The sequence below is a fragment of the Ostrinia nubilalis genome, chromosome 2, assembly GCF_963855985.1.
Source record: "Ostrinia nubilalis chromosome 2, ilOstNubi1.1, whole genome shotgun sequence".
Classification (NCBI taxonomy): Eukaryota; Metazoa; Arthropoda; class Insecta; order Lepidoptera; family Crambidae; genus Ostrinia; species Ostrinia nubilalis.
In genome coordinates this window covers 2,406,318-2,424,170 of record NC_087089.1, presented here as the reverse complement: position 1 = coordinate 2,424,170, position 17,853 = coordinate 2,406,318, and the positions used below count along the sequence as shown (strand labels likewise).

Here is a 17,853-nt window from a genome sequence, read left to right as displayed (position 1 = left end):
GAAACGGAACGATATTTGTTTAAAAATCGAACTGACAGCTTTCGAAAATGGCGTGCGTTCTAAAAAAAAAGCAAAGAATTTCGCGGGAAAGTTTTTTATGGCCAGTATTAAATTAATAAAAAAAGTTAAGCGTTGTCAGTATTAAAATGTGCTCTACATTATCTCAAAAATCGCTTTCAAAAAACTTTTTAAATGGCAGTTGAATCAATAATTATAAAATGCGATATATTTTTATTTCAAATAATAATACATAAATAATATTGTATTGTAAAAATAAATAAAGAGAAAAAAATAAAAAAGCTATTGAAAGCATCCCTGGTGGGGATCGAACCCACGACCTTTGGATTAGAAGTCCAACGCGCTATCCTCTGCGCCACAGGGACTGTGAGCGAAGTGGCGAAATTGTAAAAGACGTCCCATTGACGATACGGTACGCCTACACTCTCACGGTATGACGTCATTAATTAATGTTTTGTTTGATTTTACTGCTTCTGTAATGAAGTATTGATTGTGTTTTGTTCGTAAACGCCACTATGATTTATTTTTATCCGTGATAAATTCTTATCGGCTGAAAAATACGAAATCACATTTTATTAAATGTAACGTAAGTAAGAGTTAGACTGACGCCATGTTTTTTAAATCAGTTATAAAGTACACAGTTTAAATTAGCAATTTAAAATTTCGGAACAGTAACTACACTGGACCGCAAAAAAGGGTCGGTTACAAAATCTTCAATCAAGCACGTGCCCTTAGTTTTATGAAATAGACTAAATTAATTCAAGTTTTTATTTCAGAACTTTTTCCAGGTACTTTTGAATATTATATAGAAGACTAGCTTTCCGCCCGCGGCTTCGCCCGTGTGGATTTTTTCTGTCACATGAAGACTTCCCTGTATCAAAACCCGGGATAAAAACTATCCTATGTCCTTTCCCGGGACTCAAACTATCTCTATGCCAAATTTCATCAAAATCGGTTCAGTGGTTTAGGCGTGAAATCAAGACAGACAGACAGACAGATCGAGTTACTTTCGCATTAAAATATTAGCACGATATTAGTATAGAAGTATAGATTTTCTAACCGACACTTTTTCTTTGCGGTCCAGTGTATAATGGCCACAGAATAAAAACTAAGTACCAGTAGTACCGATATAGCGTGTAAGTGGCGTAAGTATTGATCTTCAATCAAAGTTTGGATCTACCCACATTACCCAATGTGAAAATACCTTATGGGTTCAAGCAATTTGTTTTTACTTCTCAAATCACGCGTGTCTTGTAACAATCGGATTGCATGGCCTACATTCGTTTTGCGCAAGATTCACGTAACGTGCGCTCGCGCATCAATGGAGAATTAACGTGGTAAGTGACGGTAATGGGCGATGAAAGAGGTTTGTGGTGTTACAGATTTTGAAACGTACGTGAGAGGCCAGCCTATTACGGCTAGCACGAAAAACTTTCGAGTTCGAATCGTTTGCGTATTCGAATCGCCATCAAAAGATTTAGTACGAAAACTTCAACAGCGCAGCGCCCTTGTGAACGTGTCGTAAAGTGAATTTTTTGGTATGAGAAATGGTTGCACGAAACTTATTTTGAGACTCAGAATTGTCACGTTATCGTTTAATTCGAAGGTTGAGTATCGAATTTTGTCGATTTTCTGAATGAAGAAAAATAAAATAAAAAAACAACATAACAAAAAGATCTAACTATGTATGTTAATTCCATACGTTTTTGAGATCAAAGTATTTTCTTTCACCCTATTTCAATTCGGTTGATTTATTTTTAGGAATAGGAGTTTGAAGTCATAAGTCATCATACCGATTGCAACAGTGCCAAAGTAATTAATTATATTAATTAAAAACGTAATACAGTCACAAATTCAATTATTTAATATTAATTTTCATTGCATCACCATTATGTGGGTAGATATAAATAAAAAAATATGTTTTTTTTTTTAATCAACCAAAATTTACCACAAAATAGTGACAATAATAAAACCTTATTTAAAGCATTCTTAAAAATTAACATTACCTTTCCCGATGTCAAATAATAAGTCTAAACTTTGGGTCTGACTTCAAAATTAAACGCAGTTAATACACAAATACGCAAAAACAAAACACTGCGTTTCAAAGCTCGTTTCGAACAAGACTGACAATGATAAATAAGTAAAAAACAACTTACCATAATAAAAAACAATCACAGAAATAAACACAAGCACAACTTTTCACTTCAAAGGAGTTTTTCATACAATTTTCACGTTTTTATTGGTCGGCAGTTTGATTACAATCTCGTTACCATGACAACGCAAGATGGCGCGCGCATGCGCTCTGCGGGCCGCGGACAGACTGGCCGGTTTTGGCGCGAAGCGAGCGATGTCCGAACATTTCGTTGTCTGTATTTTGGTTTATAATAGACTGGCACCAGACTTGACCGCCTACTTTTACTTGGTCCAAAAATGCGAAGAAAGCAAATAAATCAATAGCTTGAGGTATGTGGACGAATTTTTAAAGTCATAAAACTGTTTGACTATTATATTGACTAGCGAAACACTTTCTTGAAACCGACAAAATATTAGTCTAAGCTGCGAGTGTGTAGAAACGAAAAACAGTGTGTTATCATAAGGAAAAAAAGTTATTTTTACATGAGATACTTATTTAAAAGTTAAGTAGGTATGTACCAACATGTCGCAATAAATTATTATGACTATGACTAATTTGTAAGATAAAACAATGTAATCTTACAAATTAACTGTAAAATTCACCAATTATAGAAATAATTGCACAATAATGTATTTTTGTTGCTAGTGCGTTGAAGTTTTTAGTACTACGCCGAATTTCGTAGCTCGTAGCAATATTATTTTAGAGATGTTCTTATAATTATTAGTTTTTAGGGATGTCCTTAAATTGGTTATAGACCAATTTTTCCTCCCCAAAGATATTGTTATTATTATCCTAAAAACGTTATTTTTGATATCCGTCTTATTTCCAAAGTTCCGCATTATTTTTATTAATAGAAATTATGAAGCAATTGGTTTGTAAGTATGAAATGTAAGTTCAAACATTGATTACCAACGGGTCCAAAACATTAAAATAAAAAAGCATTTTCTTTATACATTTTAAAATTTCATGGACCCGGTAGAAAAGAATCCCGCTTTTTTATCCAACATTGTATTCTATTATGGCTTCGTAGAAAATAAAAAAGTATTTTCTTTATACCTACATTTTAAAATTTCATGGACGCGGTGGAAAAAGAATCCCGCTTTTTTATCCAACATTGTATTCATTATGGTTTCGTAAAATCTAGGTGATATGTTTAAAATATTCCAAATATCAGTAAATTCCAATTAGCTCTGAATGCATATTAATTCTAGTTTCGGATGTAATTAATTATTACAGTTATGATAATGTTGTCTAATAATAATTTATGGTTTGTCTGTGCGTCTATGGAACCGGATCGGCTTCGGCCGCGCTTCCTTTATTCTACTTTCAAACCACACAAGAGCAAATAAATGATTTGATTTGATTATTCTGTAAAGTAGAATTCATTATAAGGTAGACTTCGCGATCGCTTCGATATAGTTATTTTCGATCGAAATCAACGTAATCGTCATCGGCTCGTTTAATCTAAAGACTTCATTACTACTACGGTACTGTACTTACTTAGTTATTAGCCAGCCGGATCATTTTACCTATTAAACTATCTTATAGATTTCTTTCAGCTCACAGAACATAAGCGATACATACCTAATTACAATGTAGGTAACATTTAATAAAGAAAATTATTGAGCAATAAAATTAGATGTTGTTTCCTCATCTGCCAAATAGTTTTAACCGCCCTAACCCCTTGTCAGACAAGCATTTTAGGGTAACTGCCAAAGCCACGATGACCCAAATTTCATGATTATCCAACGTTCTTACCTGTGTTGGGAGCATGCGCTGAAAAACTTTCAGCGTATTTCTTGCGCTGCTTCTTCACAGCACTGGCCCATTTACTGTCCCGAATCAGTGGTAGGGTTAATACTGGGACGTGTAAAAGTCTTTTTAAAGGCCTACTCGCGAAAATAAATGAGCTTTTTATGAGTTTATTACTTTCAGCTTTTATAAAATAACGTAGTTCTAGCGTTCACTAGTACTTAGAACAGTAAATAAAACTGTGCACTTAGTCTATGGGGAATATAATATTAGGCTTTTTGGAATTGGCAGGATACTGACCAAATATTGAGTTTTGAAGCCCTTGCAGAGCTTCCGCTATCCGGGTGTCCATGACATACGAAGGAGAAAGATATCATGTATCAAATTGTTCCCTTATGTAGTGAAGATTAGATGCGATTTTGCAATGTATTGTAATGTGTGTGGACGGCTAACTGTACCTACACTACTTCATTTGGATGCGCATATTGTTAACTCTTTTGTTAACTGAGGTAATGTACTAATGTCGGATGGCACTGAACACAGGAATTAATTAATCTAATTGTTAGCTATGTACGTCAATGTCATAATGTACTATATTACCATATTATTGTTCATTTTATCGATACTACTTTTGTCGTTTGAAAAAGAAAATGTCTAATAGTATCTATTTATGTAGAGGTCCTAACACTCGTATTCACAAACGATGCTTGCTTGTGAAGCAGCAAATCGAACGCACAGCGTTGAATAAAGCTCTGTGATTGGTTCGTGTGGCACTCTGTGCGTCCACGCGCACTGTGAGACCTCCTAACTTAATGTTTGTGAATACAGGCGTTAATGTTTTCATTAATATGATTATAAATAAGAATGGCTAATTATAAGGTTTAAGATAAGCGTATGTAGGGATGTTTAGATAATTTTAAAAGAGAGAGAATTAGTTTACCAATTCAATTAAAAATAAATATTGTGTAAGAAAATCCTTATCACGCGATACGTAATTTAAACGATAAAAAATCCAAAACACTTCTTTACTAGCTCATAATTTACCCATTCCCATACTTTATGGGCGCTCCGACAGATATAATTTATATCGACCAGCTTCTATTTTCATGCGGCGAAAATCGGAACTACACTTTTTTCATGCAACAGTTTACAATTTTAAAAGACACTAGCGCCACTAGCGACGGTATTTAATTTTTTAAATTTGTTTTCGTACAGCTACTATTTTCGTGCGGCCAAAATCGGAACTAGACTTTTTTCCTGCAATATTTCACATTTTTCAAAGACACTAGCGCCACTACAGACGGTATTTTAATTTTGTTATAAGGTAGTAGTATCGCCTACGCATAAGATGGAATGTGTTGTTCAAAACATGTTTTTGTTGTTACAACCTATGTTCATTCATAGTGTTACGGTGACACTTCCATTCAAGCTCAAGGTCTGTCATATTTTTGTATCGTATGTTTGAATTATGGTGACATACCTACTAGAGAATAATATGAGTCATTTATTTTTATATTTGAACCTCGGTTGAAGTCTTTGAAAGATATTTGTTCATTTATTTCACTTTTAACCTTAGCCAGAGCTTTTCACACTAGGCAAAGTTATTGATATCGTCAGATTAAACGATTGAAATTACATCATACATTTAATGTGCTGTAGCCTGTAGCGAATAAAATAATGCAGAGCAGTGGGAAAACCTTGTTTGCTGTAGTGAGAAAAACAATTAAAGAACTAAGTACTGCTCTACAATAAAACTTTCTCAAAAAGGTCTGACGCCCGTATTCATAACGATGCTTGCTTAAGTGAAGCAGAAATCGAACGCACAGCGTTGAATAGAGCTCTGTGATTGGTTCGTGTGTGACCCTGTGCGTCCACGTGCACTGTGAGGCCTCATAATAATGTTTGTGAATAATACGGGCGTTTGTCTACATATAAAACTTGGTAAAACAGAATCAGCTGTTTGATGTGAAATTAAATTTTATAAAATTAATTATTAATATTGATTTAATTTGAGTAATTGAACATTTAAAATTAAATGATTGATACGTATATAAAAGATTTCTATCGATATCTTAATCAAAATCTTCATCAGCCGTTAACAGAATGCAAAAGTACTTACCGACAACCGTTTCCCAGGCGAAATTATAGAGTCACGAATTTGGGATGAGCAGGACAACGTGTGTCTTTACATATGCGTGAAAGAGATAAGAGAGAGTATTTCACGACTTATCATTTGTTCCCACGGCGCACTTATGATGATTATAACATAAGCATTGGTTGATGAGCGTGTATGAGAGTGGGGATCAGTAGAGTCATTCGTTTTGGTTGCCTCAGTCGTTTTGGTCGCTTCAAATTATTGTCAAATTCAAAAGTAGGGAGAGCCGTGGTTGCAAGAAATTGTTGAAATGGCCCAGAGCCTATCGCTGTTCTATGTTTTATTTTTTATTTTATTTTATTGTTAGGAAAACAAACAGCATTCTATTATTAACACACGTAGAGTTACCAATTGTGTTGGAGGCTCTACTGAAGTAGAGACTGATGATGAAATCAACCCTCAACTTCCCTCACTTCAATCTTCCAATGTCATATTAACGATAGTAATTTTAGAAAACTTCAAAAAAGGATAACATTATAAATTCGGCTAAATTACCTACATAAATCTATGTGTCCATCCCGATTAGTCGAAGACTCCTGGAGTCGTATTGATTATGATTATTTTGAAGGCTTCTTTATTTTTGCGTGTCTCATCCGATATTGAACCCTCAACCTTCAGAACTAGAGAACCTAACTCTCTAACTCTCTCGAAGATACAAATGGAAATGAGTCTTCTGCATCTAATTATAGTGTTCACTTTTCTTCGGACTTGTCTGGAATCACGTGGGCTTCGGACCACCTTAGAGACGGCTCCGTGTCAGACAACATTCTTAGATCAATTTCATTGTTATTTCAAGTTAATTTTAATCATAAACAAGCAGGTTTTATTACTATAGCAATACCTACCTAATAACCATAGTAAGATGGTCACTCACTCGTTACTTGTTAGGACTTGCGTCACGCAACATGATGATTATTTAGTTGTATTTATGGGTACTATGTTATCATCATCACCCAAGGCAAAAGGGAGGATACAAGAGATGTCGCCTCTTAACAATTAGTTTGGATTTGTATCATTTTGGGTTAAAGAAAGGGCGTACAATCAAACAGAATCTTGAATTGTAGAGTCAAAAGCACATCAGTCCGTACATTTTTGTTACAAAATAGCATCTATTACAAATACACACGATATCACAGTGTTAAGCTTATTAAGTATAGATTGCACATTGGCGAATTTCCCCGAATGGCAGGCAAAGCGTAGAAAGGTGAATAACCTTTACAGAAACAATACGCAAGTAGCCTAATGAATATGCAATAAATTATTTTAAAATAAAAATAAGAAATTAAAAGCCAAATAAAGTAAGACGGGTAGAGTACCCATTTAACAGAAATTCAGACTTTTTATAGGTATACTCGTACAATGAACACATAGGTATTGCATTGGCTAATACTGTGCTACCTACGACTATTTAGACATAGACTTTTAGTACCTAATCAAGATACCGACGGCTTGTGAAATAATGTTTTTATAGCCATAATAAAACCTCATTTTCACACTTTAAATTTTATCTTTGGTTACGAAAGAGAAGAGTCACACGATCATAAAAAAACAATACCATCTAAGAAACACATACAAATATTTATACTATAAAGTAAATCCCACAACTAAACGAGAAAAAGTTGTAGTTTTCGTAATTTAATAGTTTCACGGACATTTCAAACTATTGTTTTACTCGTAATCTCAATTACATTACAGAAAAAGTAAAATAAAAGAAATTACACGATGTCTACCGAAAGTAATCAAATTAGTTACACTAAACTTAATTATAACAAAAAGTGAGATTTGAATGCATTGTTTAGATTACACCGATGAACGGGTAGCTTTGATCATAGAATGAGAAGTCTAGAAGGCACCGACCTGAAGAAAACTTGACTGAGTTTTATGCCTATCAAAATATGTATAACACGAGTAAGTATGTAGTAACTTTGTCGTACTTGGTCAAATACTCGATTTTCTTGGTCAGAATCATGACAGAGTTAGTTTTCTTGTGAGGTGTTCATAAAATTTTATAAAAAAAGGTTTCAACTTGATTCACCACTGATTCGTATAACTAAGCTTAGACTAGCAAACGATCATTGAAGTTTACTGGCAGCTGTATCTTTTTGTGCCTTTTTTAAAACTTATGCCATTTATGTAGTAAGTACTAGTATTGTAAGATCTAGAAAAAAAAATTAAGACACACAACTGACTTAGAACGTAGGCAGAATCTAACATTCATCTTACTTCTGTAACACGTCTGCTCTTTGCCGCATCATGTGTGTTCCAGGCTGAATGCGCAGGCGTCGCGTGATTCAGTCATTATAGAAATTGCCCACACTTTGTCCTGTAATTCCCGAGGAATGCAGGAATCGTTTCGGGATTCATAAAGGACTTTGATAAGGGCCTTTGTCGGCGTCTACGATTATTTAATAAACTATTTAGTTTGGGTGAAATAGAAGAATAGCTGTTGGAAGTTTGAGAGCTTTTTAAGAGTGTTTAATAGTTATGTGGAGACAACTCTTGGAGTGATGTAGCCTCAAGAGTAGTTTGAGTCTGATCGTCACCAACATGCCTTCTAAGTTGCCATTGCAGAAGATCAAGGGAAATGGAAGATTTGGCCAATATTTCTGACCCTGGCCTATTTTAATGCCAAGAATTAGTTATCATAGAATTTAACCAACACACAGAGGTTCAGTTATCTGAATCGATTATTTATTTATTTATTTTTTTATTAAAAACAAAAACCCTGACTGGGAATGCCCATACTATATATTTAAAATATGTATTTTTTTTAGTATCGCCTGTTATTTAGCATTATTACTGTTTTTATTTTATCAGGATATTCCTCTTAGTTTAAAAGTTATTACGTTTTCTTTACGAGAAGTAATTGGAAGAAATAAAATTCTATAAAAAATTTAAAAAAAATCTCAAAAATTTGTTGATCTCTTTTTTGTCGATAAAAATAGGTTAGTATCACATATTTTCATATGTGCACTTTATCGTGACTCACACTGTATACGAGTGTATATTGAATTGGCTTTAATAGCTCTTGTTAAAAATCTCACCCGATCTTTATTGTAGTACGAGCTGGCCTAGAAGATGCCTTCACTCGTACATTAAATTCCTTATGCTTCTACTGTAACAATCATAACATGACACCTACGCTCTACAGTACTACCATGTATGTGGCGCCTACATCACTGCCTTTCCCACGGCGGCTTTCATTCATGTCATGTCGATCGCTATCCCTGCGCCCGCGCACGGAACTGTGAAGCTCACGACGTTCGTTACAGAAGATAGATGTTTGTTTAAAATAAATAAAGATTTAATATCTTTTGTTTTTGTTGCCTCTGGTATGAAGAAAGTAGAGAGGGTAGAGCTTTTAAAAAAATGTTTATTCACGTAAACCACTCGTACTTAGTAGGTACTAAGCTAAAATGTGCATTTAAAAAACATACACTTGAGTTGAGAACCTCCTTTTTTTAAGCTGATTTTTGGGTTTATTTCAAGCCTCCAACATAAATAAAAAAAATATAAAAAATATACACAAGCTATAGGTACGCTTATTCCTATCTGATTTGCCAAACTGCTGAAACAATTTTGTCTTAGCATAGATACAGATTTAAACTGACTAAATTAGCTTAATTATTTAACTAAGAGTAGACGCTACTAGATACTTAATTTAGTTAATTTTAAGCATGTACTCATTATGCTTATTATTAGTACCTACTAGTGATGTTTCTGTGCCCATTACATGGTGTTACTTCAACTTAGCAGGTCCATGATACGATCATACCTTAATGGCGCCATAACACGCTGTCATGTCACAATTAGTCATGTTTAATTACTGCAGGATTATGGAATGGACGTCAAAGCCTGTAATACAAAGCCGAAAAGCAACTTCAGAGATGACCCTTATAGATAAAGAAACAAGAGCTAGTTTACAACGTACTATTTGTCACACTTGATTTGCTGCTGTACCAACTTTTAAGTCATGCGAGGCATTTTCTCACGGTGCTTCGAAATAATGAGCACTAATTAATAAAAACTGCATTTTGAAACGCTTGGAGCTCTACAGGGAAATATTAAGCATTAAAAGTTTTTTTTTTATACAAAAATCTCCGAGGTTGCGTCTATCGGATAGTCTAAAGATGCCTTACTTTTTTGGTTTTCATTTTTTTTTTTAAATGAGAACATTATTTTTTCATACAATTACGCAAAATACTATACTATGTAGGCACAAGATAAAAAAAATCGTGGAATGGAAATCGTGAAATAATTTTACCACATACCTACTTACCTATTTACAATTTTTTACTTCATGTTATTAATTTTTTATTTTTAGTTACTAGCGCCATCTAGCGATTTACTTATTACTTAACTTCTATAATAATAGGTAGGTCTAGGTACTTACTAAACTTTTTCAGTGCCTTTTAACTTTTAGATAACGTTAATATTACCATTTCCTGTGTTTTATGTGCTGCTATAATTCACTCGTTCTTTACATTTTTTTATTTTTGAAATAAACTCACAATACGAAGTATGCATGCCTACATTAATTTTACTCATACTTGATGAAATACTAGATGGCGCACCAATGCCTGCGTACAAAAGCACTCCCTGAGATAAGCATGCTTTTTAAAAATAGCTAATGGATGAGGGGGCTGCATAGATGTCACTTTCATGGAAAGTTTAATTTTGCTACAAAATACCACTCATCATGTTTATGATATTTTAAATTGATGTGCCGAAGTCGAAAAAAAAATGCATCAGGGCATTATAATAAACTATTAAAAATCGAAACTAATTTTTTATACATTAAGTGCAGTGTGTTTTTATTATTTATTATCATGTCATGACCATGACCTAGCTATTTTTGATGTACTTAATGGATTTTGAATGAGTATTACTGGCACTTGCTCTACGATTCAGTTTGAATTGAGCTACAACAAAAGGGTATTATTCCTAAAACTAGCTTTGTTGTGCTTTAGGCGGCACAGCAGCTGTATTTTTTTTACAATTCTAAAAGTTAACTACTAATTACTTACTACGCACTATTTCAAAAATGAATGAAAGGAAATAATATAACTATGTACAATGTACATACTTAAATCATGAAGATAACGATGACACACGACTTTCTTTTTAAGCTCTACCAGTTTTTATCTTTTTTATAGTTAGCTTTTATTATATTAGTGGATTGAACTATAAGGCGGTTTAAAACACTAATAAAAAAATATCAATTCCAATAAATGAATAATGGTTGCGCCAGAATCAATAATTCAATTCGACTTCTAATTTTTATTGCTCAAATAATTTTAAATTACCAAAATATTATGGTTCTGCCAAATCCCCTTTTTGATGGTTAATTTGTGCAAAAAGCGAGCTCATAAGTACTTAACTCTTTATCTGGTCAAATAGATAACAATTTGATATTAATTCGGCCCCTTATTGCAATTTTAATCCTACAATATTTGTCGAACGTTCAAAAACTCTCCCATTTAGGATTACCTAAAATTAATCCTTACGTATCAATTGCTCCCTATAACAAAAAGTGCTTAGTAATCTTTGTTTATTGGCATTTTTATAACAATACCCCCGTAGAGATAGACTTTTGCATTATAAAGAGATAATGGCCGACTTTTCTCTGGCTAAAGCTTTTTAGGGATACGCAGTGAAATAATGATTCATGTTGGTATATTGCACTGTGAACGGAAAATATAGTCTGAGAGCAGTTTTATTTTGAGCTAGTTTATTTATTTTTGTAACTATCTTTTGTCGTGAAAATAAATCTTACAGGAGTTGATAATTTCATAATACAAATTACTATCTGAAGTTTTGCAACAATACTGAAAAATTACTGGAAAAATCGACTGAAATAAGGTCCGAAATATCTTAATGTTTTTCACTTAGGTTCACGATCAAAATGATTCATAGGAAAATTTTAGAAGTCATAGAAAGTTCAGTTCGTATTATTGGTCTACAAAAAGATGAGTCTAATGCTTTTAGGGGTCAAGTGTCACGATTGACAGAAACTTCTGGGGTTCATTAAATCTAAGACTAATGAGCTGTTACGTTACATCTTGCTTATCCCACACCATATAAGATTGCTTTTCACGATTGCTAAACTCTCTATTAATACTGAACCCTTCAAATATTCCGCCCCACGCTCAATCCCAATACGTGACTAAGCATAGAGGGCGCCAGCGGCTTATCCCAACAATGGTGACGTCATATCGGTGGCCGCGCACCTCGTGATGTGTCGGCGGGAGGTCACGTGATTGATATGCGCAGGACCATGTTTGTGGGGGCTCCTGTATTGTAAACAGAATTATAGTGATCTTTGTGAGCATTTAGTAACATTTTCATCATGAGATAGAGAAGTACGTCTATGAATACCATAATATTGTATAGTCATTGATATGTCAGCATATTTGAAAAAAAAAATACATAGGTACAGCCGAACATATAACCTCCTCCTTTTTTTGAAGTCGGTTAAAAATAGGAAATGCATCAAATCAGGTTTAGTAAGAACTAGCGGCTACCCGCGACTTTGACTTCGTACGCGTAGATCCCGTTTTACCTCCTTAGGGGTGGAGTTTCGTAAAATCCTTTCTTAACGAATGCTTAGGTCATAACATCTACCTGCATGCCTAATTTCAGCCCGATCTGTCCAGTGGTTTGGGCTGTGCGTTGATAGATCACTATGTCAGTCAGTCACCTTTGAGTCTTAGACTCAGCTACCTCCAGTGTCAGTGTGACGTACTAATTTTGAGACACCCTGTATATTTAGAAGAAGATATTCACATTAACTTGTGAAAAAATAAGTAGGTAAGTTAACTTGTGAAAAAATATATGTTAGGATTATAAGTTCAGCTAGAAAGTCATTGGTAGGTCATTCATATATCATTATAACGTTAATCAGACTAGAATTAAAGTCATAGAACATGGTTAAAGTAAGATGGTGAAACCTAGCCTAAGCGCCTTTTGTAATTGCTCAAAAGAGAGAGAAAATTTTGAAATGTAGAGTCGATTTCCTTGTATTAAACTTAGGCTGCACCATCTTATTTTAACTTTAACAAACGTCAATAACTGTCAAACCTCATACAAAAATCACCGGTTATCGTTATGGTCACGGTTAATGTTAGATGGTGCCACTCGGCTTATCATTTCGATCCAGCTCAGCAAAATCTAATAGAAGTTAAAATCCAACCCTATGTCTAACAAACCCTTGCAATAATCAAAGCCCAAAAAAGAATATTTAGTTTAATACCGTATTTATGGGGATTTTGGGGCGACAATGGCCTATTTGGCCCCCGGTCTAATCCGCCCAGTGACTCGTTGTTTTGTGCTCGTATGTGCCACAATAGGAACGGGTTAAGTAGACTTACTGCAACAAACGACACGATAGCAGGTTAAGTAAGTAGATAGCCGTTGCCGTTGCTGCCGTTGCTACAACAAACAATTCCAAGAATTAGACATACTTGGGTCTAATTTAAGTAAGTTTAAAAAACAGATCCGGGATTTGTCTTGTGGCAACTAAATTGCGAGCGTCAGGTGATGTTTTTGCAGTTCGCTCCTTTATTAATTAGTCGATAATTTTTCTTTTATCACTTTGTTTACTTTTTTTATGTAAATATATACATATTTTTCACAACAAAATATTCATAATGGTTTGCCCAACTTTATGTGTATATTTAACTGTGGAAACTTAATTGGTTTATGTGTTGTCTTACTGCACCTAAGTTAAAGTATATTGTAAGTGTATGTTTCCCAAAAATAAATAAATAAATAAATAAATAGTTTTACTGCACAAAACGTTGCACTGAAAAAAATAAAGCCAAGTCCCAGCTAAGGGCTCTTACACAATAAACACGATGCGACATCGCACTGTGCTACAACGCGACGTCGTAATGTGGGAATCTACGTCGACTGAGAGACACAACATCGACTTCTTAAAATGAGTCTCGTTATTCATAATTGAAAGAAATAGATCCAGTATATTCTCTGTGTATATGTTTTTAGCTTTTTAATATCAGCATTTAGAGCCCCAACTCAAACCTTGCACCTTCTTCGTTCAAGAAGCCGATTTTGTAGGTATTTTTGTAGAGAGCTTACTGTCTTTTTTTCTATTGCGCGTTCACTAGATAAACACTTATAACACAATGGAGGGTTATGGACTATGGTAAATATATGGGGAAGGGGTAGAATATTGTCTAGTACTCTGCTATAGCAAAAACATCATGGCCCACACAAAAGTATGTTTTTGAAGTTGAAATTTGAAATCACACACATCATCACACAGTTAAGATGAAAAAACTGGGAAACTTCTGAATCTATTTCGTGGTCCTAAGAAGGCGCCTTAACCCGTCAACCGCTACGCCCTAAACGGCCATAAGGGCCTAATTACACATTGATGAGTGTCTTATCTAATATCTAGGCAGTTAATCATTTTTGAGGAACGATAGCACGTGTGTGCGATGCCTTTAAAAGGGGAAAGATGTAAATAACATGTTGATGTATGTACGCATGTAATTATTTGTAAAAAATACTGAATATTCAGGTAGCTTTAATAACCAATTTTTCACTTGTTACCATTTTTCTTCGAATTTACGAGGATGTACAAGTACATAGGTAACTTTATATAATAACTTTTGGTCTCTATATTTTTCTATATCTAGTCTTTTCCCCGTCTCTACAATTATGTGTTGATTGTAAGCTATCTTTTAGACCTTCCTATTATAAAAAAAATATTTATTTATTTTCACCAACTTAAACTATCTTTACAGGTCAATAACCTAATGCGATAGAAAAGATAGAATTAAATAAGTTATTAGTCTTAGATGTGTTAATAAAAAGAAAAAGGTCTTTTATTACGAGAATTTTCACAACTAAGTAGATCAAACTGAAAAAAGGACAATGTATTTTTTTTAATTGGTACACTTAAAATTTTTAAACAATAACCAGGATTATAATATCACAATAACAAAACCCTTTGCTCATTCGATCGTTTTCAAACGTATAATATTGTAATTTATAAGTATAGCAATCGAACCGTGTCCAAATTGACTGTTATTTTGTAGCGAAGGGGTGGCCATAGACAATCAAACGGGGATGGCCACAAGGTTTCTATAGGTATCACACCGTGACGTCATTTAGGTGACCATGTTGGGCGATGGTTGAAATGTATGATTTATTAATGGGGTACAACTCTTTCAGGGTATTTTTTACATCATGGATACTCTTAGTAAACAAATGAAGCAGTCATCGACTTTTCATTTGACTTTTTTTCCCTTTATCATTTTATTATCAACTTCTAGGTTCGATTTCCAGATGGGACAAGGACAACACGTACATCGCGTAAAATAAGTATTTTTGTATCCCAGTTTTGTTAAGACATTGCAGGCTTACCCATTTTTCCAAAAAAAAGTACAATTTCGTGCTTTGGAGGGCAAGATAAGCCTTTAGTTGCCATTCCGTAAAGAAAAGTGAAAAATGTATCATTTTACATCACAAGAGTCAAAACCTCAGATAACCCGCCCTTGGAAGAATAAGAAAAAGACTCGCCACATTGCCCTGTTGAAGTTTGACAAGCTCATCCAACCTTTTAGAAAAAAAAACGCCTACTATTTGTCCAACGTTAGAATTTGCCAAACTTCGAATACGCACAATGGCCAATGTCCAATAGCCAACAACCAACATCTGGCCTGAGCACAGCGTCGATAATCCAATTGCCTATTTTGTCTCAAATCAATGTGCCCATATAAGAGCATGTAAGGGTTAGCACAGATGCACCCAACAAGAATGGTGTGACCAGTTCGTTACTCTTATTACGGGGCGTAAGGGAGGTAATGCTTCTTTTAGAGATCTGTAGGAAGGCTCATGAAACCTATAGGTCATTGGATTAGTATATAATAGTCATAGACTGAGTTGCACTACCTAACTTTAACCGTAACTTTTACGTAATCGGTGCTTTTTGTATGGAGTATGGCATATTTTTGACGTTTGTTAAAGTTAAAGTAATGGTGCAACTCAGCCATAGTGTTACTGAAACGTCTGAAATGTCTCTCAGGTCAGAATAGCACAAAGCTCTGGAATAAATCATCAACAAACTGAAGACTGAAATTCACTAGTACCTACTTTATTGAATGTCCTTTACTTGTAACACAGATAATATAATATACTCTTGTAACTTTAACTAAATTTACCAACGAGTTTTGGCCAAAAAGACTTGACCAAAAATAATAAAATAACAGAAACAAAAGCAAAAACACAACCAAAAACAATCACATTATTGTTTTCAGTGATGAATATCCACAGCCATTACATATTGTCCATTATTTACTTTGCCTCTCAAAAACATAGGCATTAGAGTCCCCTAAAGGTCATGCTTTCGACACAACTGTGAGACTAGTTCTCAAATAAAAGCTTTAAATAAATGTACAGAACCATACTGTCCAGTTCGAACGCCAATTGTTTGTACACTCACGAGCAGAACCAAATGAGCCGTGAAAACACGGGGGCGTCCAATATGCGAATTCGAAAATCGTTAGTGAATTACAAATGGCCTCGGTCAGTTGATTTTAGCAAAAGAATAATTCTCTTTTGTGTTATAATGAGACTTACCAACCCGTCTAGCCAGTGTGGGGAGTAAGGCTTAATCCTCTATTTGCTTATGGTAAATTAGAGATGGACGTGCTCCTGCAGTGGAGATCAATAATATTATGATGATTGACGATGTTTTAATGAACTTAAATAGCTACATTATGTAGAAGGTATGTACAGGTAGAAGGACAGATCTACTAAGTTATTTTGAGTGAACTATACAAACTTTAACCCCCTTTCACTCCCTTCTAGTATTTTAATTATGTATTTCTATGCAATAAAAAGAAGCCACCTACCAAAATAATTCCACAAGATGTTTACATGACAAGAAGCAAATTGAGCTACTTTCGCATTTATAGTAAATTGTATAGCTTTCGCCTACTGCCCATCTCTTTTATCCAATTGAAAATGAACATAACATTCAATGTCCGAAATCACGATCTAATTTCCATAACACATTAAACTACAAATTCTTTTATCATACGCAATAACACACGATTTACAGCCGTAACAATTCATTTGGAATTAGAAGTACGAGCCCTCAGCAAACAGTTCAACGTAACCACTATGCAGGTTCTTGTGCAGTTGTAATAGGGGCGAGTTTGCAACAAAAATGGGTAGCCTGATGTGCTGTCGTGTGTACAAGCCCTCTGCAAACAGTCGCGGCACATGCGCTTGCGCTACCCCTTCTGAATTCTAATACTACTGACATCTGGCGGAGACAGTACTGGCGAATGGAAAAGACTTTGGAAGCGCTTTTTAAAAGCCTACTATTTTGTGGAAAAAATTTGACTTTAATGACTGACTAGCTTTTGAAAGTAGGAAGTTTGAAAAAAAAAATTCTGAGAGATTTCAATTTTTATGAACTTTGATTTCATTGGTCTCTTTTTCAAAGAGTCTTTACACAAATGTGACAGATTTTTTTTTGTTAATTTAAAAGATGTAAAGAGTTATATAAAAAAAGTTTGGTATTTTTTATTTTTTGGGATTATAAAACTACAATAAATCGTTTGCATTTTACCTAACTCCTCTCGGACGAAATATTGTTTTGGAGTTAAACTTCAGTAAGAAAGATTAATTCTTTATTAATTTTAGTTACACTAAGCTAAGGTTAAAAAAGTAGTTGAAAACTTTAACTAACTTTATTCATACAAATTCATACACTCGTAGTACGGCTAACTCCAAAATATTAACCCCTTTTAACCGCGAC

General features: G+C 34.3%; 1 long non-coding RNA gene and 1 other non-coding gene across 2 annotated transcripts in view; both read right to left on the bottom strand.

The window, feature by feature from the left end:
- LOC135080132 (uncharacterized) overlaps positions 1-2,489 on the bottom strand; it is a 57,866-nt gene extending 55,377 nt beyond the window's left edge. The window contains exon 1 of the long non-coding RNA XR_010258950.1: positions 2,175-2,489. This is a non-coding gene — a long non-coding RNA (uncharacterized LOC135080132). The remainder of the gene's footprint in view (positions 1-2,174) is intronic.
- Positions 311-383, bottom strand: Trnar-ucu (transfer RNA arginine (anticodon UCU)). Its single transcript has one exon. It is a non-coding gene; the product is annotated as a tRNA-Arg (tRNA).
- Positions 2,490-17,853: the final 15,364 nt, after the last annotated feature.